Source organism: Pipistrellus kuhlii, unplaced genomic scaffold, assembly GCF_014108245.1.
Source record: "Pipistrellus kuhlii isolate mPipKuh1 unplaced genomic scaffold, mPipKuh1.p scaffold_m20_p_2, whole genome shotgun sequence".
NCBI classification, from domain to species: domain Eukaryota; kingdom Metazoa; phylum Chordata; class Mammalia; order Chiroptera; family Vespertilionidae; genus Pipistrellus; species Pipistrellus kuhlii.
In genome coordinates this window covers 156,942,317-156,967,143 of record NW_023425515.1, presented here as the reverse complement: position 1 = coordinate 156,967,143, position 24,827 = coordinate 156,942,317, and the positions used below count along the sequence as shown (strand labels likewise).

Here is a 24,827-nt window from a genome sequence, read left to right as displayed (position 1 = left end):
GAGCACTTACAATGTGGCCAGCCTGGATTTAAAATATTTATTTATTTATTTTTTTAAAAAGGTAAACTGTCTCAATCAGTTTCTATTGATTCCATGTTGAAATGATGTTTTTAAATTCATTGGGTTATTTAATATATATCATTACAATTAGTGTCACCTGTTCCTTTATGTTTTTTTTTTTTTCCCCTGTGGCTTCTAGAAAATTTAGAATCATGCATGGCTTGCAGTATCTTTCAGTTGGGCAACGCTGTTCTGACCACTGCTTCTGTGCAATGATGAAGCAGGCTGTCCCGCTGGTAACCAGCCTCGCATCACTGGGGATGTTACAAAAGCCTTGTTAATGGAAGTCTTTAGTTAGGTGGATATACTCTATCAGCCCTCCAATTAGGATTCAACTGATTCCAGGCTGTCCTCTGAGGAGCACTTGTTCCTTAGAACAGTGTTTCCCAACCTTCTCTCATGATGAGAATCACCTGGTGGAGTTGTTAAAACACAGATTCCCGGATCCCAACTAAGAAGTGCTAAACTAGAATTTTTGGGAACATATAGGTAAAATTGTATACTTAACTAGTGCTCTAAGACAGATTTTATATACAGAGCACTAAGTTAGGTATGCAATTTTACCTATATGTTCTCAAAAATTCTAGTTTAGCACTTCTTAGTTGGGATCCGGGAATCTGTGTTTTAACAACTCCACCAGGTGATTCTCATCATGAGAGAAGGTTGGGAAACACTGCCTTAGAATATGAAGAGGTGTTATATGAAAAAAGACTGAAGATCAGTTTAATGTGGGGAATACTTTGTTTAAAAAAAGTTAAGCTCTTTTATTCCAAAACTTCCCAGGTCCTTCTAGACACAAAGAGTCCTGTGAGTTTTGGATGACAAGGACACTGGACGAAGCAAGTATTCCCTGTGTTGACGGGCCACAAAGCCCTCTCTTTGCAGAGCATGACCGGGAAATTAGGTATTTATTATTAAGTGCATTCCTTGAGAAGTTCTGTTGTCATCATGAGTTCAAATTCTGGCTCAAATCCTAGGTGACCGTGGATATGTTGCTTCGCCTTCATCCACTATAAAAACTGACCTCTCAGTAGAATGTTGATAGTTACTTTTAAAATCACAGAGAAAATGTAGTATAGTGGGTGGCACATAGTAGGTCTTCAAGGAATGGTAGCCCAGAGAGGGAAGCCGGCTTCACAAGCTCACAGGAGAACGAGTGATCATTGAGCTTCAAATCTACCCTTCTGGGCCTTGGCTATTGGCGCTGCTTCTCTTTACCAAGCAACAGCACATGAGAAAAACAAACAAGCAAACAAGCAGAAACAGTTCATAGGGTGAAACAGGAAGCTTCCTCAAATCTGGTGTGATTTTATAGATCAAGTCAGTTTTAAACTAAAGACACTGTTTCCTCCTCTCCCTCCCTGCCTTGTCCCTCCGTGGGGCCTGGCCAGCTTCCCTCTCGACCCCTGTCTGCTGGGTTCCTGCCCCCACTGTCTGTGGAGCCCCCAGCAGATGGTTCACCCTTATCAGTGGGCTCCAGGCCAGAGGAGGAATCCTCCGGTCACATGCGGTCACATGCGGCTTTCTGGAGGGAGGGAGACCTTGTAAATAAACACAGCCCACACAGAGGAAGGGGGAGGGAGAGACGGGAAGAGAATCCTTGACATTTGGTGACTGGGCCAGGATTAAAGGCCAGGGTACATGGGCATGGCCCTCATTGGCCATTTCTGAGAGGGATCGCCAATCCACTCAGCTTCCCTGGATGACAGGGTGGCTGTAAATAGCCCTGCGGGCTGGGCATTCCCATGTGCTGTGGGCTTGATCCAGGCCTAATCCCCTGCCCAGGACTAACCTTTCACAGTTTACAGAGCACTTTACCTCCCAGCTCAATGGAGAGAAGAGAGGTTTATCATCACCCCTAATTTATCAAAGAAGAAACTGAGGCTCAGCTTGTAAGTGAGTCACTCCTGGCTACACAGCTGGTGGTAGTCAGTCCGGGAGGAGATCTGAGTGTATATTCTGCAACCAGATCCAGAGTTCTGCCCCTCACCCGAGGCTCCTCTGCCATGGGTCTCTGTGCCCAGTATCGAGCTCCATGGCCTGGGTGAGCCCTGCTCCTCTCCAGGACAGCCCATGTGTCAGAAAGATGGATATGTTCACCATCTTGGTGGTGGTGATGGTCTCACAGGTCTGTGCCTATCGAATTGTGTACTTCAAACCCATGCAGTTTATTGTATGTTGACTAGGCATACTTCCATGAAGTTATTTAAAATGTAGAAGATAAGAGGCAAAAAAGGATGGAGTAGATTGGCTGACGTATCATTAAAGAGCTCCACAAGAACTCTTAAAGTGGGGACACAATATTCTACGGGCACATGGGAAGGTCAGGAAAGACTTCTTGAAATACCGTATTTTTCGGACCATAAGACGCTCCGGACCATAAGATGCACCAGTTTTTAGAGAAGGGAAATGAAGAAAAAAAGATTCTGAAACAAATAGTGTCCTAAAATATTTTATGTGCATTAAAACCCAACATCACAGTCATAAACACATGTAATCAACCCTGTAAAGTAAACAGCAGCATTTAGAACCATTTTAGAGCCGGGCAAGCACACAGAGACCACACTGAGCCAGGCAAGTAAAAAAAACTTTTTTTTTAAAAGTATATGTGTAGGCTATATTTGGACCATAAGACGCAGGGACTTTTTCCCCCCACTTCTGGGGGGAAAAAAGTGCGTCTTATGGTCCGAAAAATACGGTAGGTGTCTGATGGGACTCAAGGTATGGATAAGGAGGTATTCAATTAAGAAAGATTAAGGGAGGCCGAAACTGGTTTGGCTCAGTGGATAGAACTTCGGACTGAAAGGTCCCAGGTTCGATCCTGGTCAGGAGCATGTACCTTGGTTGCAGGCACATCCCCAGTAGGAGGTATGCAGGAGGCAGCTGATCGATGTTTCTCTCTCATCAATATTTCTAACTCTATCCCTCTCTCTTCCTCTCTGTCAAAAAATTAATAAAATATATTTTTTTAAAAAAGATTAAGAGGGAAGATACAGGTAGAATTTGTTTTGAGTAATAGAGAACAATGTATTCCTCCCCCCTGGGCCCGCTCGGGCCCCCCCCCCCCCCATGCCTGCTGCCACACACACTTTCTTTCCATTCTTCGAGGCCTGAAGTTAAAACTAACAGCTGCAATTCTCTCTTTTCTTCAGAAACTCAGACACACAGCCTACTTGGCAGGCAGCTGGTTTTGCTAATAAGAGTCCTGCCTCTCTCCCTCCCCTACTATGCAGCTCATCCCCAGGTCCCGCTGAGCCTTGCCCTCTCCGATTTCCTGTCTTAACTCAACTGCCAGATACTTGTGGGGTGAGCCACCCAGGTCACCCTTATTTCAGCTTCTTCCAAGTCCCACAAAAATAAAAGGAGGTTTGGGGCAATTTGTGTGAGAGTGTGATAGGATTCTAGGTCCAAATGAAAATACCTTATTTCTCTTCCATACCCTTTGGTCTAGTAATAGACATGCAACCCTTGGAGAATTTTGAATAATGAATTTATTAGAATATATTGTGGTAAGCATAGAAAATTCAAGAATTATTAGAATGCTGTGCATTGATTATTGGTTAATTAGCTCAAGCAATTCTGATCACTGCTTTCATAGTTTATAAAGCATTAAATTGGTTTGGATGATTCCGTTATTCATGCCTTCATACCAGGGGCTATTTCAGTAACATAGGAAACCCACATATGAAATTGTGAGTTAGCTCTTGCTTTTCAATTTCCTTGACATGTTTTTTGATTTTAAACTGCCCCATTTTACAAGTTTTCTTATTAATTAAAATTTAAATAAACCAGTCAGCCGCATTCCCTGCATCTAATTCAGCACTCCAATGTAAGCTTAGTTCTGGAGTCAGCTTTCCAAGCTGGGCTTACGGGACATTAGTCACTGGGAGCAAAATGTGCCATTTGAACAGCTGTTTCGGGCACTCACAGTCCAGGGCCTACAGATTTGGAGAAGGTAGGGGAAGGGAACCAATTTTATTTACCAAATACCTACATCAGTTGTCCAGGCCTTTACAAAGAATATTTCTTATTTCTCTGAACAGCCCATTCATTCTTTTTTGGTTTAAGATCTGTTTTCTCTAGGCATAGCAAGTTTAAGAACATGTCAATGAATCATACAGTACATATATGATGAACCCAAACAGTCTTATTCTAGATCTCCTACACTTGAACACTGTCCTATAAGGACCTCATCTTTGGACTCACCCTTCCAAACCCAAGACATAGGAACCATTATTATCAGACCTGTTTTCTAGGTGAGAAGCCAGAACATAAAAATTAAAAAAAAAAGGGGGAATTTTCCTGACTTAAACTAAGCATAGACTCCGGATTTGAACTCTGTGATCCTGGGCAAATCATTTCACCCATCTATGGGTCATCCATCCATTCATTAATTCAAGAAAGAGTGGCAAGTGCTTTTTCTGTCCCTAGAGTCTTCTCCCTAGAGTCGAAAATATATGTTTATAAAGTATGGCTTCTGCTCTCCAAGAACTTATAATCCAGTAAGCAAGGAAAACATCTTAAACAGTTAGAAACATGACTGCAGTATGAGAGATGCTGTAAGAGGCGTATAAATACAGCTAGAGGGATATAGAGCAAAAGCATCAAATTGCTTGGTGAAATAAAAGTAAGGAAGGCTCTTGGAGAGGAGGGGACATTGCATTAATAACTCTATGGTCCCCAGGTGGAGAAAGGGAAGGGGTACCCCTGGCACACAGAGCATCAAAGGCAAAAACTATAATAATCTATAATAATAAAAGCATAATATGCTAATTAGACTGGATGTCCTTATGAGATGACCTTCCTGAAGAAGTTGGGGCTACTAGGGAAACCTAGGTCCCAGGTGCCTGCTCCTGGAAGGAAGCCTGGGTCCCAGGTGCCAGAGGGAAGCTGTTGCTGGCAGCAGGGGGAAGGAAGGCCTATTCTTGCATGAATTTCGTGTACCGGGCCTCTAGTGTGGTATAACAGTCACAGTGATATTGAGTGCCTACCTCCTGCTTTAGGTACTATCTCAGTAATTCTTACAATGCTGGGAAGTGGGTACTAATATTCAGTCCCCTTTACAGAAGAGGAAACAGGCATGTGGAGGTCTTGCCTGTGGGCCTGTGATCACACAGTAACTTGCTCGAGATGGCACACCTAATAAGGAATGGAGCTGGAATTCAGCTCCAGGCATCCTGGCTTCAGAGCCCACACTGTTAGCCACTGTGCTCGGAGGGTTTGGGGGTGCTTGTCAGTGGTTCTTCAAGGGGGTGGCAGGTGATGGCACTGGCCACATAGCAGAAATTAGGCTCAAAGGTTCTCCCTTTTTTTCATAAGGCCTTAGATATTAGATGTTCTTGAGATAAGGACTCTAGACCTCTTGGGAACCATAAAAGTAATAACATTGTGGTGTGTGTTTATCTACGTCTGTGTGTATTGAGGAGTGACATCCACCTCTCTATATAATGAGGCCAATATGGAAGAAGGTTCATGAATGGCTTGCTTTTGACTGGAGCTGTACCTGCTCCCTGTAGGACTGTTGTGTGTGTCTTAGGCTCAGTGGGATTCTCTTAGCTTCAATGTCAGTATTTGAATCCTTGTTCTTGTTCTGCGTTCCCTTGCTGGACTGCAGAGCCCATGAGGACAGAGTTTGTTCACCTTCTTCTCCATCCTCACCCCCAGTACCCAGCACAGTGCCTGGCACATAGTAGTTACTCAGATAAATATCGGTTTAATGAATTACTATTTATTGAATTGAACTCCTGAGTCTTTGGTTAATAGTTTATATATAGGGTGATTAAATTATGAGTTAAATCTAGTTTAGTCAATAAAATATTTCACACCGTGCAATCAGTAAGATAGGAGGGTCTTTTGAAGGTGAAAACTGTAGGGATTAGTGGCTCAGATCAGTAGTTTACAAAATGAAGCTGAACTTTCCAAAGAACTGGCTTTCAGGGGTTTTGCTCCAGTGGGTCTGAGGTGGTGCTTGAGCTTCCTCAGTTGATGCTGAAGTGCCTGGGTCGGTTCATCTGGGGGTGGCAAGGATGAGTCCCTTCCTCTTCTATTCTTTCCTGTCTTCCCCTTGTTCAGCTTGTGCTTGGACACTTGGAGTGGTGGGTGCTACCACCTCACAAAGCAGGCTGCCCAACCCACTGTAACAGCAGCAGATGAAGACACCCGCAGTGACCATATACTGAGCACTCCTTCACACATGCTATGGAGTCCAAAGGCTAAGCACTATGTATCCCCGTTTTACAGTGAAAAGCAAAACAATACCGAAAACAGAGGTTTGGTGGTTTACCCAGTGTCTCAGAGTGGTGAGAGGCAGGGGATGGACTCAAGCCATTTGACTAGTCTACCCACCTCCCCTCCCCCAATCCCAGTCTGGAGCTGGTCCCTGGCAGAGAGGACAGGGCGGCCCTCCCCCAATCCCAGTCTGGAGCTGGTCCCTGGCAGAGAGGACAGGGTGGCAAGGGGAGGGGCGGGGCGGGAGGGCGACTCCCTGGAAGGAGGAGAAAGGAGGAGGAGGAAGAGGGGAGCCAGTCGCCCAGTCGCAGGCTCTGCCTAGACTCCGCTGGCTCCGCCCAGCCCTCCCAGGCCTCCCCATAGAAGGTAAACCCAGGCTGGAACCCACGAGGGCTGGCGGGGCCTTGAGTCCCGCTGGTTTCAGTTTCTGAAGAGGGTGCGGGGGTGGGGGAAGGCACTGAGCAAACAAGGGCGGGGAGGAGGAGGTTCTGGAAACCTTCCCAACAGATAGCAGGTTAACTCCCTGCTGCCTGGGAGCCACCCACGTGGGAATGGGCGGGTCACAGGCCAGGGCCTCCCCGGCAGTCTGGCAGACTCCACAATAGGCGGGCACCCCTGCTGAAGCCCAAGACGGTACCCACGGGCCGCCCGGACCCTGCGGCTCGACTCTGACTCTGGGCGCCTCAAGTCCAGTTCAAGGCAGGCTCTCTGGGAGGTGTAGACTGGGCGAAAGACCGAGGCGGCCCGGCTCCCGCCTCCAAATATGGGCCTCTCTTCCTGCCCCTGCATGCCGCTCCCTCCCTTACTGCGACTTTCCTGTTCCAACGTGTTAGCAAACCTCTTCAAATGTTTGTTTTCTTTCTGAGAAAGAGGCTGGAGGACATTGCCAAGACCAACATGAACTCCAAACACAGGGCATTCTCTGTCTGTCGGATGCTTTTCTGGACAGACGGATCCGGGACTGAATGCTTCCCAGCCAGCGATCTTTGTGTAAATTTCCTAATCTCCTGGAGCCTCATTATCCTCATCTATAAAATGGGCTTAATGATACATATCATCAAGATAAGTTCTACATTAGGTAAATGTAGATTATACATATTAAGCATTTAGTGCCTTCAGTCAATGGCAATTAACATTATCAATTATATTGTAATTTTGAGTGACTAATAATGACACAAGATTATTACTAATGCTGCTGTAAGCATAAGTGTAAAAAATAGGCTCAATTAAAATTTTTTACGGAGGGAAATAGTTTTATGAGAGGTTAATAAGGAAGGCAAAATAACACTGGGTCAGGAAGTGTATACACATGATCTCATTTAATATTCAAACAGCTCCATAAGGCAGGCATTATTATCCCCATTCTGCAGATGAGGAAGTTGAGGTTCCTGGAGGTAAGTAACTTGCCCAGGTCACACACTGAGCTAGTACCTGGTGTCCTGGTCTCCCTCCTTCATGGTGTCCCTTAAGCCCCAGTCACTTCACACCTGCCTGCCTCACCTGCTGGGAATTCCTTTCCTTCCCCAGTTCTCATCATCTTGGAGGAAAAAAGTCAACTCTAGAAACTAGGTAAAAGTCACCTCCTCCAGGCAGCTTTCCTGATTCTCCCTCCTTCCCCTTATACAACTAAACCCTTTCTTTTTTGTTCTCCTGATACCTTGAGCAGGTGACTGCACACCTTTGTGAGTGTGTCTCTCCTCTAGGGAGTGCTCTTCTGAGGCAGGCATTAGACCTGTCTTCATTTGGGAGGTCAGGGTGGTGTTCTGGTGGAGAATACAGACTAGGAAGCCCACCTGCCCAGGCACATCCAGGCTCTGCTACTTACTGCCGTGAGGCTTGAATCAGTGACTTGACCTTTCTTTGCCTCAATTCCCTTGTCCATAACATGGAGGTAAACAACAAGATCAGCCTCACGGCATTGCTGTAAGGACTGAGTGAATTATTGTCTACAAAATACTGTGAATCTCTAAGCGATAGATGTCCAGTGAATGAAGGCAAGGTCCTGAATTTTGCTAATTCACAGAAAGTGAAACATAAACAGAATGTTCCAGAGTTAAGAACATGGGGTAGATATCAGGATCTGTCTCTTTCTTAAAGTGCGGATCCGATCCTCTCTCTTCTTCACTCTGAATTTATTTCTCCTTCTGCATAATGAGAAGTTTGGCTCTCACAGCCAGATGATCTTTGAAGGGTAATATCAAGTAATATTAATGGTATTTCTTTGCCTGTAGGACATTTCATTTGGGTAATGTTCCAAGTTAGAAGTTAAACGCAGAAACTAATGTCTGGTTTGCCACTGGCAGCACAAAGCTGTACCACTGGTAGGTCACAGTACTAACCGTGATTGTTGCCAGCTTTTACCAAGTGCGGGCTGGTGCCAGGCAGTGAGCCAAGTGCCATCATTACTCTGTTTATTTTTCCCAAGAAACCTACAAAGAAGTTATTACTGTGATTCACATTCTACAGATGAGAAAACAGATGCTTGGGGGCTGTTGGTAGTTGAACAGGGAGTAGGATCTTTATTTGTCTGGCTTCATTCCCTACTGCCTGTGAGAATCCCCTCTGGAGCATGCCTGTCCAAATATCTCTGGGGACAAGGAGCCTGCTATCTTTCAAACCAGTTCCTTATGAAGCATTCTGAACAGCTCATGACTTTGGACTTGAACTCTAGGCAGATATGATTTGGGTATAGAGTTGAGGGAAGGGAAATTATAAATTTCCACAAGATGTCTTGGCCGGCATCATTCAGTGGTTAGAGTGTCAGTCCTTGCATCGAAGGGTCTTGGGTTCAACTCCTAGTCAAAGAAAGGTATCAGGTTGATGAATCCATACCCTAGTCCTGGTGTATGCAGGGGACAACCAATCAATGTGCCTCTCTCACATTGATGTTTCTCTGTCTCCACCCAACCTCCTTCCCCTCTCGCTTCCATTCTCTATAACAACCAATGGGAAAAATATCCTCAGGTGAAAATTAACAACAAAAAAAGAAATAAAAATAAATAAATTTTCCCTAGGGAAGTCTTCAGGAGCATTGTGCAACAGGTTGGTCAGAAGGCAGAACCTCTGTCCTCACCTACCTGGGCCTGGCCCAGCTTTCTCATTCCCAGTCTTGCTGGGGATAGAGCTGGGGCATTAGAGCAGGGGGTGCTAAGATCTTCCCAGACAGTGGGGGTTTAGCTGAACTCAAAGCATCAGAAATGTGTGTCTATAATCACCAGTCAGTTAAGACACATTCCCTTGGGGGTGGTATTTGAGGTGCAGTGGGTCAGGGAACACACTAACGAACAGTTTGGAACAAATCAGTATGCAAATTGAAAGGAGGACTTTGCTCCTGGATGACTGGAGCTTGGCTTTGTTTGGGTTGCTCTCTTTCCAAACACAAATGTCCTGCTTGAATAGCTCCAGAGACTCATCACTCTTAATAGGATGAAATCCAAACTCCTTGGGGTGGCATTTGAGACCCTTCACTATCTAGTCCCAACTCATCCTTTTACCTTCTCTAACCACATGCCCAGCCCCAGCCCTGGCAGAGATCTCCACACAGCTCCTTGAATACGCTGAGCTTGTTCTTGCCTCCATGTCTTCTGCCCAGAGCACAACAGACACCACGTCTCAGTGACAGCAATCCTGTTTTCAAACCTGTTGGATTTCCTCTTCCACTTCTGAGAGGCTTCCAAATAGTCCAGGCAAAGAGAGAATCTTTGCTGCCTCTGGATTTGCAACAAATCACACAATAAACCAAGGAACATCAAATGGAAATATTGAGAGTTAGGGCATTGAGCTGGTCTACAAAGCATTGTAAAAAACACACATACACAAAACTCCTAGGGCTGACTATTGATGTGGTTCTGAAGATGTGGCGTAACTGTGAAACTAACTTAACAATGATACAGAATGTACTCCTTAGTTTGGACAGTTTGTTCGCTGTGTTGATGTTACGCTAGAGTCCAACTACAGGACTGTTAGGGGAACCTCTACAACTTGTTCAGGAAGCCTTCCCTGGGGCATTGTAACATGCTGTTCCATCACAGGTGTCAGTGTGAGTGGAATGAGATTCAGAGTCCCATTTTCACAGTAATAAAATGTTAGCCTAAAGTAAGGTGGCCATATGATCTCGTTTGCCCAGAAAGTTTTGGTTTTCACCCAATTGTCTTAACATAATTATCAGTACTTCCCCTTTTATGATCAAGAATCCCAGTGTGGAAGATAAATTATATGTCACTCTTGCACTGGACAGCCAAACTAGAGCTGTCTACTTGGTGACTTTTCTAAGGCTTTGCCATCTATTGGACGCCAGTCCACTGTTCCTAATCCAACCTCTGTGCTCTCCTTTTGACAGAATAAATAGCTCCGCCTAATACTCTCTCATGGCAACAGGCACTTCCCTTCAGTCGCTTTTTCCCCTCTAGGCATTGGGCTTCCTCACCAAGGACCACACTGCATTCAGGATCCCTCCTTGCACAAGCCCTGGGCATAGTAGGTGCTTAGCAAGAGGTGGTAGAGTGAATTATTCTGGGAAAAATGTATTTCCCAAGGGGTTTTTGTTTTGCTTTATTTTATTTGCAGTCATCAAAAATAAATAAATAAAGGCTTCATAACTTTATTTAACTTAAGTCTTTATACCTGAACACTGAAATGTAGATATGATATGTAAGTCTTAGAAAGGGAAGTAAGTAATGTTTATAAAAATCAAAAATGATTTTTGATTATTGTGAAATGTTAAGGCTGTATCAAGCCTCTTTGACTATCCTTTACATTTGAAATTTGAAGAGACTTCCTTTGCACTAAATAGAATAGGATTTTTCTTTCTACTCTTCTGTATTCTCTTTAAAAATCATGTATTACTTTTTTTTGAACAAGTATCTTTTTTTTTCTTTAGTAAGTATGACATATTAACTAGAAAAATTTTTATTAGAAAAAATACAAATGCTGAAACAAAAAATTCATTTCCTAAAAGCCTTGAGAGATCATTTAGATAACCCCTTTTATTTTGGGAAGTTGGAGGGCAACACATGAAATCTAAGAAATTAACAGAGGCCCAAAGAATTTAAATGATCCAAGAAGCCTCACAGCTAGTATGAGGCCAAGTTCATTTGGACCTCATTCTCTGAATCCATGTCTCTTGATCTTTGCATATCAAGCCTCTAATTTTTTGGACTGACAAAGAGCTTTTGAGCAGGGGCACTCTTGTCATACCTGGTGTTCAAATATGAACTCCATGCCTCAACTAGCTTATGTGGATGAATTTAATCCATACAGCTCCAAATTCAAAGGAATCAAGAAGAAAAATTATACATAAATTAGGGTTTGCAGCAATGGGCTTTGGAGTTAGGCAAACTGGGGTTCAGGTCCTGATTTCCTACTTACTTGCTGAGTGACATTACTCTCTTAGGCTTAGTTTGCTTATCTTTAAAATGGGGATAACAGTATTTTTCTTGTAGGGTTTGGTGAGGTTTAAATGAAATAACGTTTCCTAATACCAGTTTCTGGAATCAGTAAACATTCAATAAATTATAGGTATTATTATAATTATATTAATATTTAATGTTATATATTATAACATGTCTATCATTATTATTTTTATTATATTAATATTTAATGTTATATATTATAATATGTCCTTATCATTATTATTTTTATTACTATACTATTGAGACTTGCACTGAAGGAGAGCTTATCAATTTCAAATAGAAACTATGGAAACTATGCAGACAGATCTTTCTGCCCTAATACTTGGGTGCTAATCTCACAAGCAGCTTGACCTAAGAAATCTGCCTCTGCGGAGGTGGTGGTTGAAATTGGAATTATGTGTAGAGGGGCCTGTGTGACTGGTTCTCCTGTTATCAGGCATTTTCCTATGTCCCTAATTTTGTTCTTTTTTTTTTTTTTTTTTTTTTTTTTTTGCTTGGGCTTTGCAAATGTTCTGCTGGGTAGTTTTAGTCATCCTTCCTACTAGTTTGCAAGAGTCCATTATAATGATTGTAAAATTGGAGGTCATATATAAAAGTACTGATAGGTCAGAAAAGAGGAAAAAGAAGGAAGCCAGGTCCTCATGTTCATTCACTGAATATCTATTACTAGTTCTTTCTTTTGTAATTTTTCATGGTCATTTTCTTTTCTCTTTTTTTATCCCCCCTTCCCCACCCCCCCATTTCCACAGACATCTATTTACCAATGAACATAGGAGCAACCTTGATACCAAAGAAATCCATTCATTCAAGTATTCACCAACTCATTTGATATATATTATTTTATTAAATACCTTCATTCTGAGCACAGACATGCAGATTACATATGCTGTTTATGGAATATGAATAGGCCTTGGTTCAAGCCTCAGCTTCTCTAGATCCTATAGATTTGATCTTGGGCAGATTAGCAGCCTACCCCTCTGAACCAGCTCCTTCTCTCAAGCTCCCTGTCTCAGCCCTGACATCACCACCATCTTTCTGTTCCAGTTCAGAATGTGGGAATTATTTTATTCTCATTAACCATCATCTCTATCATCATCAACAGTTATTTATTGAGAACCTTCCCTGTCCCAGGCTGTCTACAAGGAGTATACCTGATGGTCAGGTACGCCCATAAACACACAGTGAATGTGTGTAATGATAATAAAAGGCCACGCCTATTGTATGCTTAATTATTGCTAGGCATTATTCTAAGAGCTTTATATGCATTCAATTCTTTTAGTCATGCCAATAACCCTAAGAGATAGGTACTATTATATATTTTAGTTGATAGGTGAGGAAACTGAAGCAACAGTGATTAAATACCATGTCCAAGGTCACACAGCTAGTTAGCAGTGGAAACAGGATGCAACAGCTTTGAAAGCCGCCTTCAAAACCATTGCTATTAACCTTCCCTGAACTCTTCTCTGCCTGAGGGCTTGATAGCAAGGCTTCAGGGTGCCAGAGGAGGAGCATCTAACCAGACTGAGCCCTAAAATGTGGGTAAGGGGGAACCAGAACAATCCTCCCATCCCCCTCCCACCCCCAGTGTAGGCTCTCACGTGGACCAATCCTTCATTGGTCCCACTCCCTGCTAGTCCATTCTTCCCACTGTGCCTCAGTGATCTTTCTAATCAAACATGATCATATTACTGCTTTTGTATCTGTGTTCAACAACTACAGGAGAAAGTCTGCACTCCTAGCTCTCAGCTTTGCTCTCATCCCTTTCATGAACATCATTTTGGTCCTCCGAGGGCAACATGCTCACTTCTGCCTCTGTCAGTATCAAATCTGACTCCTTTAGCTACTCTGGACCCTTCTACATTCAGCTCTTTTCAGGGATGCCTTTCTGGATCTCACAAACAGAGTAAAGTCACACCCCAAATATTCCTAGCTTTTTCCACTGAATTGAAAAAGCTGACTTTTGAATCTGTCTCCTTCATTACACAGTGAGCCCCTTGAGGAGTATTCCCCAGTTCCTAACAGGGCCTGACACTGAGTGAACACTTAGAATGAATAAATGAATGGGTAAATGAATAAGTGAGTATTGAGAAGGACAATTTTTATTTTTAAATTTTTTTTTTATCTGTTGCAGCTCATAGTATAGTGCTAAGGACATGGACATATTAATTCTCCTCTCACACATCAATGAGGTACAGTTAAAACTATGAAAGGGTAAATGCCATCCATGAAGTCAGAAACAGATCATGAGAAAAGCCCTGGACAAGTGGTTAGGAGATCTGGGATTGTTGTCTAGACCCTATCACCAGTTAGCTGTGTGACCTTCGATAAGACATTAAATGTCTCTGAGCCTCCACTTCCTCAGCTATAATACTGCTATGAAAAGTTCAAGTGAGCATGGGTGCCAAAGAACTCCGTCACATGCTGGACAGGCCAGTAGTATCAGTGGCATGATTTCTCCAGCTGCTCTGTACGTATTAGTCCAAGTTGGGTTACTCAGCGCTACTGCAGGCCATGGGGCAAGCCTTTCCCACCCTTTCTCCTCTTCTTGGCCGGGGTCCAGGAAGATTTTCATCTGTACCTTGTCTGCAAGCCAGACTCTGAACCTAGAGTTTGGAAAAACAGGCAAATTATATTCGTCCAGGTGTATCCTGTCTATATATTGAGCTATAAGGCCAAGTTTGTTCTCAGAATAAAGTGAGTGTGTGGGTGTGTGTGTGTGCTTGCATTAGGAGGGCAGAGTTCAGTATAGTAAAGGTAACTGTGGAGTAGTGGTAAGAGCTCTGAACTTTGTATAAGAGTATTTTGGACTTAATTCTACCACTGCCATGAGTTCTGGGTGATAGGTTATCATAACTTCTTGTGGGCTTCATCATCATCCTATATGATAAAGAGGTGATATGCAAATTGACTATCATGCCCTGGCACAAGATGGCTGGCAGGGGAGGGCAGTTGTGGGCAATCAGGCCCATAGGAGAAGGCAGTTAGAGGTGACCAGGCTATTAGGGGAGGACAGTTGGGGTGACCAGGCCAGCAGGAAAGGGCAGTTAGGGGTGACTAGGCCAGCAAGAGAGGGTAGTTGGGGGTGATCAGGCCAGCAAGGGAGGGCAATTAGGGGCAACCAGGACAGCAGAGGAGGACAGTTGGGGGCGACCAGGCTTGCAGGGGAGGAGGGCAGTGGTGGGGGGCCAGGCCTGCAGGGGAGGGCAGTTAGGGGTGACCAGGTCGGCAGAGGGTGGCAGTTGGGGACAATCAGGCCCAAGTGAAATAGGTGTTGATCAGGCTGGCAGAGGAGTGGTTAGGGGGTGGTCAGGCTGGTAGGCAGAAACATCTAGTGGCAATCAAGCAGGTGAGTGGTTGGGAGCCAGCAGTGCCAGATTGTGAGAGGGATGTCTGACTTCCCATAGGGATCAGACCTAAACCAGCAGTTGGACATTCCCCAAAGGGTCCCAGATTGGAAAGAGAGGGTATAGGGTGGGCTGAGGGACACCCTATCCCCCAGTGCACGGATTTCGTGCACTGGGCCTCTTGTCTCTAATATGAGCAATGTATTTTCCACAGATTTATTGTAAAGATTAAATGAAATACAAAATATAAGGTAGCTAGCATAGTACCTGGTGGGTAGCATATACTATATAGATGTTTGCTTGTTGATTTTTATTGACTGAAATTGGTTTCTTGAGAAAAGGAAGAAAAATATGACAAGCATACTAATGATGTCATTGCTAGAGTAATGAACTAATTAAATTAATATCATCCAAAAAGTAGGGCAAACTAAATCGATATGGTAACAGCTGGGCAGAAATACAAACCACCCCAAATAGCAGGAAAACTAGACACAAAAATAACAAACCTGTTTATGCAGTGAGTAACAAAATACATTAAAATAAATAAATGAATGGTGAGTAAAAAACTAGCTTAACTTCTGATTCCAGCCAAGATGGATAAGAAGCCTGGATTTACTCTCCCATCTGAAACAACCTAAAAGACCAGACAGTATATCAAACAGTGGTTCTCAGGACACCAGCTATCTGGAAATGAAAGGCAGCAGCCCCTGAAAGACAGGAAGCCAGTGAAGTGAGTCCTTCAAGTGACCTGGTTTGCTCTCTTATGAGGGTTACCAGGCTGTAGCCTGAGAAAGGAATCCAGACAGAGCCTGGGGGTGAAGAGAAGCTGAGTCCAAAGAGACCACAGCAGAAAGATTTCCAGGGCAGAGTGTGGGAGAGCAGGAGGGCATAGAGGGTTTATGGGTGTGTGTATATGTCTAGACTAATCCAAGGAAGCATTTTAAAGATTCACTTTAGCATGTATAAATCACACCCAACTGGTTTGGACAGTGGATAGAGCATTGTCTGATGACTGAAAGGTCCTGGGTTCGATTCCAGTCAAGGGTACATTGCAGTCTCGATCCCAGGCCTGGTTGGGGCATATGTGGGAGGCAACCAATCTATGTGTCTCCCCAAGTTGATGTTTCTGTCTCTCCCTCTTCATTCCTATAAGAAAATATTAAATTCAAGTTAAAGAAAATAGTAAACCAAACAGAGAAGGGCATTTAAAATGATAAAGTATGCCATTCATAGTGAGGCTATAAGAATTTTGAAAATCCATGCACCAAATTCACAGCAGCAATATTTTAAAAAGCAGAAATTAGATATGATATAAGAAGACATTAACTAAAATAAAATTATGGGGTTAAAATTCAATTTATCAAGTGGATTAATAATAAATAAATGTAACATATCTGAACAAGTATAAAACAAATGTAATTTGTGTATTTCAAATTCTTATGTTTTTCCAAATGCCCATTTTATACACATAAAAATGTATCAAAAAGTCCAAAGCTCAAAACTCCCAAAATGTGGAAATACTTATGGTAATATCTTCTTACAAAGCCATAAAACTAGAAATTTATGATAATATTAAAAATAATTTAGAGATCTATGTACTTCAATTAATAACTTTTAATTTAGACAGAATTTTTAAAAGAGCATCAGTAAAAATATTATGTATTAAAGCTATGAGATCCTGAAAAGGCAGCTTCAGAAGAAAATCTATGCTTGATACTTACATCAACTAAAAAGTCCAGGAGCAAATGGACCAAACATATGTCTAAAATTTGAAAAAGAGGAGCCAACATTATTGGAAAGCAGAAAAAGTAAATTAATAAAGAAAAAGTGAAAAAGGTAAGTTAGAATATAGGAAAATCAGGACAAATAAATAAACATTTTTAAGTCTTGTTCTTATTAATACAATAGGTGAACCACTGGGTCACCTGATCATTGTAAAAGAAGGAGGATGTCTAGAAAAGGCAATTCCTAAAAGTTATAAACATGAGGGTAGAACCAAGAAGCATTAAATTAAAATAAATAAATGAAGTACTTCTTCACAAAGAAATTCTCTGAAAATCTGGATGAAATAGATAACTTGTAGGAAAATGCAACTTACCAAAACAGAGCCTAAAAGATATAGGAAGCTAAAGAGATTAATTTGTATAAGATAAATAGAGAAAGTATTTTTAGGCTTCTTTTTACTAGGAAACTCTTTAAAAGCAAATAATGACAGTACTATGTAACCTGACAGGTCTAGAATAAATTTGAAGAAAAAAAAAAAATCAAGTTTTTATTTTTTTATTTTTTAAGAAGTGAGAATTCATTGATATAAAATCTAACAAAGATCGTACAAAAGATGGTTAGTATTGATTAAAAAATCCTAAATAAAATATTAACAAACAGAATAGAGAAACACACTAAAAGAATAACACATCATGATCAAGTTGGGTTTAATCCAATTCAAGGATGATTCAATATAATTTACTGTGTTAGTATATATAAGAAGAAAACCCACATAATCATCATCATAGATACTGAAGAAGCATTTTACAAATTTCAACAGTTACTTTTTTTATTTTTAGAAAGCCAATGAAATAAGGATATTTGAATATTCCACATGTGTTAAATTCCTGTCTGAATCCAAAAGCTAACAGTACGGTAAATGAAGAAATTCTAGTCCTGTGTTGATCAATATAATAATCACTATCCACAAGTAGCTATTTACATTTAAATTAATTAAAACTAATAAAATTCCCCAGTCTTCATAGTCACTGTTCAACAGTCCAAGAGCCTCCTGTGGCTAGACTTTGTATTAGAGGTAGTATCACTAAAAAACACCCACTCTCACAACTACACTATACTAGATGTGTTAGTGCGAAAAGAGTAATAAATAACGTGAGATATAAATATTAGAAAGGAGAAGATAAAGCAATTGCAGTTGGCAGATAGTATTGTTGCATACCTGGTAAACTAACAGAATCAGCTAAAAGCTACCATAAATAAACATATTATTCAGTAAGGAAGTGGCATACAAAAATAATATATAGAAATCAATAATTGTTATATATATAAATCACAAATAGTTAGAATGGCCAGATAACAGGAAAAAAAAAACAATTTACAACATTAATAAAATTATTAAATTCCTAAATGTAGGCTCTATAAAAACAATCAGCTAAATATGAAGAAAACTAAGTAAATAAATATGAAGAAAACTTAAAAACACTCCTGAATATCACAAAGCAAACTTAAATAAGAAAGTATATTGCATTTTTGTGTAAGAAGCTGCAATCTCATAAATATATCAATTTTTATAAGCTTAATAAAAAAGGCTAGACAAGTATTGGAGGGTGGTAACCTCTACTAGATAGTAACATATAACAAAGCATCAAAAAATTTAAACAAGTTGATATTAGTGTTTAAGTTGGTATAGTCCAATAGAACAGAAGGAGTCCAATTGGCTCATAATCTATGATGATTAAATTTATGATGAAAGTGACATCTCAATCTCTCTGGGAAAATGATTAACTAATCATTAAATGGTGTTGGGGGGAAATGAGTAGTGTTCTAATTATTATTACTCCATAACAACACCCCCCAAAAAAACTAATGGCTTCAAACTACATTTATAGTGTTCACAAATTCTGAGTGTTGGAATTTCTGGAAAGCCTTAGCTGGGCAGGTCTCATTTGTCGGGGGTGGGGGTGGGGGTGTGCCCATAAAATTTCAATCAGATGTTAGCAGAGGCAGTAGTTCTGTGAAGGTCTGATTGGGACTGGAGAATCATTTCAGGGTGGCTCTATGACATGACTGGGCCATTGGTGTGGCTGTTTGCAGAGGTCTTTTAGTTCCTTCCACATAAAGGATCACGGGGGCTCATTTCCCTTAAAGTGAGCAATCTGGGAGGCCCAGGTGGAAGAGGCAATACCCTTAGTGATCAGCCTCAGAAGGCACAGGCTGTCACTACCATAATGTCCTTTTGGTCAAGGCAGTTAAGCAGGTCCACCAGTTTCACCTCTCTCTGAAGGATTGTCCATGTCACATTGTCAGAAGAAAATGTGGGATGGGATATATGTTTGTATGACAATCTTTGGAAAACAAAAAAAATACCATAGGTAGACATCTGGTTATGAAAATTTTAAATATTAAAAGAAATACAAATGTATTCTAATATACAAAATTAATTCGTAACTACAGGAAGAAAATATAGGAAAGAAAATTTCTTTGCAATCTGAGAATTAATGTAAATTTAATTGAAATTCATTACAACTAATAAAATTAAAATTCTAATACCTCAGTCTCAATGCCACATCTGAAGGGGCCGATAGCCACTGTGGCTGAGATTCAGAAGGTGAGGAATGAGTGGAAGGGGGCTGAGGGGACTGAGCAGGGGGAAGAGCATGTGCATAGCTGCCAGGAACGGAAAGGGTGAGGAGGTAGAGCAATCAGGATCACCACAGCTCTGAGGAATTTGGAATGATGCAATCAGATTTAGGTATTAGCAGAATGGCTTTGACAGCTGAACAGGGAAATGAATGGGAGGAAGTAAAGGAGGCAGGAGACCAGGCCAAAGGTGTAGAGTAGAAAGATGGTGCCAGGCCTGTAGCCCTCTGCAGGAACCCTACCCGCAATGTCTGTGGATCAAATCACCCTTTTAGAACTAGGTTCAGTTCCAAAGGGCACTTCCAGAAAGCCTACAGCAAACTCGAGATTCTTTTTTTTCTTCTTTCTTTTTGCATTTTAATTTCTTTATTGATTAAGTTATTACACATGTGTCCTCATCCCCCCATTACCTTCCCAACTCCCCCCCCCCAATTATGCCCTCATTGCCCCCACCCCCACCCCCTGGGTGTTTGTGTCCATTGGCTAGGCTTATATGCATGAATACAAATCCTTTGAATGATTTCTCCCTCTTACCCCCAACCTCCCCTACCTTCCCTCTGAGGTTTGACAGTCTGATCTATGCTTCCCTGTCTCTAGATCTGTTTTTGTTCATCAGTTTATGTTGTTCATTATTTCCCATAGATGAGTGAGATAGCTAGCTAGCTGTGTGACCTTAAGCAAGTGATGTTTATCTTTCTCTGACTTATTTCACTTAGCATAATGCTCTCAGTTTTATCCATGTTATTGCAAGTGGTAGGAATTCCTTCTTCTTCACCAAAGCATAGTATTCCATTGTGTAGATGTACCACAGTTTTTAATCTACTCATCTGCTGATGGACACGTAAGCTGTTTCCAAATCTTAGCTATGGTAAATTGTGCTGCGATGAACATAGGGATGCATATATCCTTTCTGATTGGTGTTTCTAATTTCTTGGGATATATTCCTAGAAGTGGGATCACTGGGTCAAATGACAGTTCCATTTTTAGTTTTTTGAGGAAACTCTATACTGTCTTCCACAGTGGCTGCACCAGTCTTCATTCCCACCAGCAGCGCATGAGGGTTCCATTTTCTCCGCATCCTCAAAAACTCGAGATTCTTAAACTGAGTCTGAGCACAAGATCCTGAGGAGTTCAAGGCCAAAGGAAGGGATGGTCCAAAGCCTCCTGGCTATTTAGCTTGGAGACCCAGAAACCAGAAATCATCCTAGCTGCCCTCACTCTGAATGAGGGAGCTGCTAGCTCAGAGGCCACACCGTCCTTGGGGAAGCCCATGGGTGGAGGCTGCAGGGGTCTGGGCTTTCCCGAGGAGTGAACAAGACATTTCTTTGGAAGAAGTGCAGACTCTTTCTCCCCTTCTTTTTTTAAAGGCATCAATCATTTGAGTCACTTGAGAATAAAGCTGTTTTCAGCAAGAAGATTTCTGTGGGCTCCTGAGTAGGAGTTGGGACGGCTGCTGTGGGAATGGCAGAGCATATGGTGGTCTGTTGTGAATGCGATCTGTTTTTTGTGTTGTTGTTAAACTGCCTCTCGTTAGCATTGGGCCTGTTATGTAAGAGCACGAGGGTCCATATGGTTTGTTGCATAAGAAGCCAAGGAGGAACGTGGTTTTCTGTTGCCCTGAAGCAAGTCCAATTGTGAGTTTGGAAAAACATGTGACCACAGTGTGACACTGGGATGATGTAGTCAAGTTGTCCTGGATTTGAATATCAGTTCTACCCCTGGTTAGCTAGCTGTGTGACCTTAAGCAAGTGACCTAACCTCCCTGAATTGTAAACTCAGAGACCTGATTATCTTTCATATAAAATGGAGGAAACAGTACCAGTTTCAACAGACTACAAATTATTGACTATCCAAAATGTTCAGTCCTGCATGTTTTGTATATATTATTCTGTTTAAACATCATAGAACCCCCTGGAAAAAGCTATATGATCATGGTTCAGAAGAGTAAAGTGGTAGAGTGGCTTTCTTCATCTAATAAGAAGCCACAGAGCTAAGGTTCTCATGTATGTTCTGCATAGAGGAGCCCCTGGCATTGACACTGAGAGGGCGCCTGATACACGAGACCCTAGACTGTAAGCTCCCCGAGGCGAGGCAAGTCATTTGGAGGATTTTGTTCACTACTGAGGTTTTAGCACTGAAAAGAGTGCCTGGTGCAGAGTAGGCATCCGATGATCAATTCTGACTAAGTGAATGGATTTCGTTTTTATGGCATAGTTGTCAGCTCCAGAGGCAGACATGGGTGGGTTTGTACTCTTAGCTCTGCCATTCACTAGCTGTGACCACAGGCAAGTCATCTAGCCAGTTCATATTTTGGTGTAATATTCTAGTCTGTGTGTAGGGGTTAATGTTAATTCTTCAGTAACTGCCCCTTTATCTCTCTTCCAGGCGCACAAACTGTCTGTCCCAGGCTTATTCATCTTCCCTCTGCCCTATTAAAACAGAGCAAAAGCCAGGACATGATGCTACAACAACAATCTCACCTGCCCTATCTGGAGCTCAGGCAAGAAATGCAAACACATGCCAAGATTAATATGTTATCTCTATCAGAGGGCTTTGCACTGCAGCAGGTGTGTTCTTGAAATGTGGTAATTTAACCCATGCGTAATTGCCTAGTGGTGGAAGTACAGCCAAACTAGAGGACATTCATTCCAAGAAAGGCTCTCAGGGAAAAGAAGTTCATGTTCAATTAGTGATATCTGCATAGGGATGGAAGGGACTGTGGGGACTTGAACGCCATTCTGGACTAAATCCATCACCTCGTATTTTATAATTGGGGAGATTGCAGCCCTGGAAGGAAAGTGACTTGCTTAAAATTAAATAACTAATAGTTATCAGAAGAAGCATTCAGTCCCTGATGGGTTTGATTCAGAGACCAGTGCTCTTGCCCTAATCTAACCCACAGGTTCAAGACAGACATCTCCAAAAGAAAAGGAAAGGGAAACAGAGCCAACATTTATGGAGCAAGTACCCTGGGCTAGACACTCGGGGAAACTCTTTGTAAACATTTCCTTTTCTCCCCGTTATCATCCTATGGAGTGAGCTGCCTCCCATTTCACAGATGGAGACAGAATCTCAGGGCCTTGATGTAGCTTACCTAATATCCCAGAGCTGGAGTGAAGCCTGACCTGCACCCCATGCCCACCAAGGATTCGAACTTACACTCTAGGGTTAGATAAGTCGTCCACCCCACAGATTCAAGATTTAAGCCTCTCTGCTGTCCCACCTGCAGAACTAGCTGTGAAGCTTTGGGCAAGAGACTTAGCCTCTCTGGGCCTTCGATTTTTCACCCTTAAGTAAAAACAATCATACATTCACACACACACACAAAAAAAATGTTGTGGGGATTAAATAAGCTCAGGCATGTAAAAATGATGACTACAGAGCCTGGCCCACAGTAAGTGCTGATTCGTGTTAGTTACAGACACATGAATCCCACACATGCAGCCTCCTTCCTGCCCCCTGAGAAGGCAGAGGGGCTGGGATGGCCATGCCTGGCCCCCTGAGGGTGAGGGTAGGGGCTGCAGTCAGCTCAAGCCTCTCAGCGCCTTCTGCCTTTGTGCCGTGTTTGGCACCTGGCCCAGGACTGAGGAGTCCCCTTTCCTCTCCTGTCAACTCAGCAGAACAAACTGTTTCGAGGGAAGGTGGTTCCCCTTGAGAAAATGTTCTCGCGCACACCCTGGAGCTCCTGCCCTGCACGTGGCAGCCATCTGCCCGACAGCACCTGCCCCACCCAGCACACCCACTCTTTTTAAAGTCTGCATCCTGCTGAGTCACCCAGGGTAGTATGTGGTCTGAGCATCTGGTGCCTTATAGCACAGCGCCCTTTGCCCCTGCGATGGCTTTTAACTAACTTTATCCTCAGTGCCTGGGTTTCACATTCTTTAATAGCACGGGCTGGTGATGTCCCGTCAGTATTTGAAGGGAGGTTGGGAGAGACCACTGGAGACACTGCTCCCCTCCCTCACTTCCCACGCCTTCCTCGGATGTCTGCACTTGGCCCTCTGTCTGCCTCCCCACCCTTCAGTCTCCTGATAAGGTCACTACTGTAAGTCTAAGTGACAGGACCTCGGCAGCAGCAAGAGCACCTTTCCTTGCTCGCTCGCTTCTTACCGCTTCGTTCTCTTCATTTTCCTCCTCTCATTCCTTCTCACTCTCTTTTGGTGGGTCCTTCCCCTGTGCCAGTCCTAAAATGCTACAATTTCTTCAAGATTTAGATCCAATCTCCTTCCTCCTCACTCCACATACCCTCAGGTGCTCTGACCCCTGTCCTCAGGCACAGTCCCCATGTTTAGGTCAAAGGCTCGGGCTCTCCCGAAACCAGTTTGGCTCAGTGGATAGAGCGTCAGTCTGCGGACTGAAAGGTCCCAGATTTGATTTTGGTCAAGGGCATGTACTCTGGTTGCGGGCACATCCCCAGAGAGGGGTCGGAAAGAGGCAGCTGATCGATGTTTCTCTCTCATGGCTGTTTCTAGCTCTCTATCCCTCTCTTCCTCTCTGTAAAAAAACAATAAAATAAATAAATAATAATAATAATAATAATAATAATAATAATGGCTCTGTCCTGGAACTGCCCCTTGTACACAGACTGTCTCTCCAGCTTCCCCTGGCCGGCCCTCTCCTCCTGCTGGCTGCCAGCTCCAGCAGACTCACAGGCCCCCAACTGCACTTGTATGCTCCTCATCCTCACCCACCCCACCCCGTGATCCAGACTCAGAGAATCGCACCGCCATTCATTTAATTCATATGCAGGGAGCACCTTTCTTCCAGACCAGTTCCTGTTCTAGGTGTGAAGGGGACAGCAGGGAACAGAACCAAGTTCCTGCTGTCACAGCATTTACATTCCCTTGGCCAAGACGTCCCACACCCTGGGACTCCTCACAGCTCTCTTCCTCACCCTGCATGTGCCATTGGACATCAAGTCCTGTCAGTTCTGCTTTGGAGATATCACTTGATTGAGTCCTCCCATTCTGTTCAGGAAACTGCTTCTGACTTGCTAGTCTTGCTCCTCTGATCCTCGCCTCGCTGTGGCCAGAGCCACGTTATGAAGCACAGTGCTGGTTATGCTGCTCCTTGATTCCACGCCTCCAGACTCCCTTCTATGACCTCAAGGATGAGGTCCACTTGACTGGTTAAATGTGAGTCAGTTCCCAGGGGTCACTGGAGAAAGAGAACCAACAGGAGACTAGGGATCTTTCTGTCTGTTTGTCTCTCTAGCATCTATCTGACTATCAGGAAATTTATTTAAAGGAATTGGCTCCTGTGACTGTGGGGTCTGGCTAAGCAAGTCCCAAAAGTGTAGGCAGCCCAGTGTGCCTGCCGGACGGTCTTTGGCAGGAGTGACACTGAGTCCCAGGCAGGATTCCTTCTGCCTTAGGGAAATCTCCACTTTGCTCTGAGGGCCTATCAAGTGATTGGACTT

The 24,827-nt window shown here is 42.9% G+C and overlaps 1 long non-coding RNA gene across 1 annotated transcript in view; it reads left to right on the top strand.

Moving 5' to 3' along the window:
• Positions 1–24,827, top strand: part of LOC118722795 — a 36,980-nt gene that overhangs the window by 4,384 nt on the left and 7,769 nt on the right. The window contains exon 2 of the long non-coding RNA XR_004989128.2: positions 15,632–15,773. This is a non-coding gene — a long non-coding RNA (uncharacterized LOC118722795). The remainder of the gene's footprint in view (positions 1–15,631; positions 15,774–24,827) is intronic.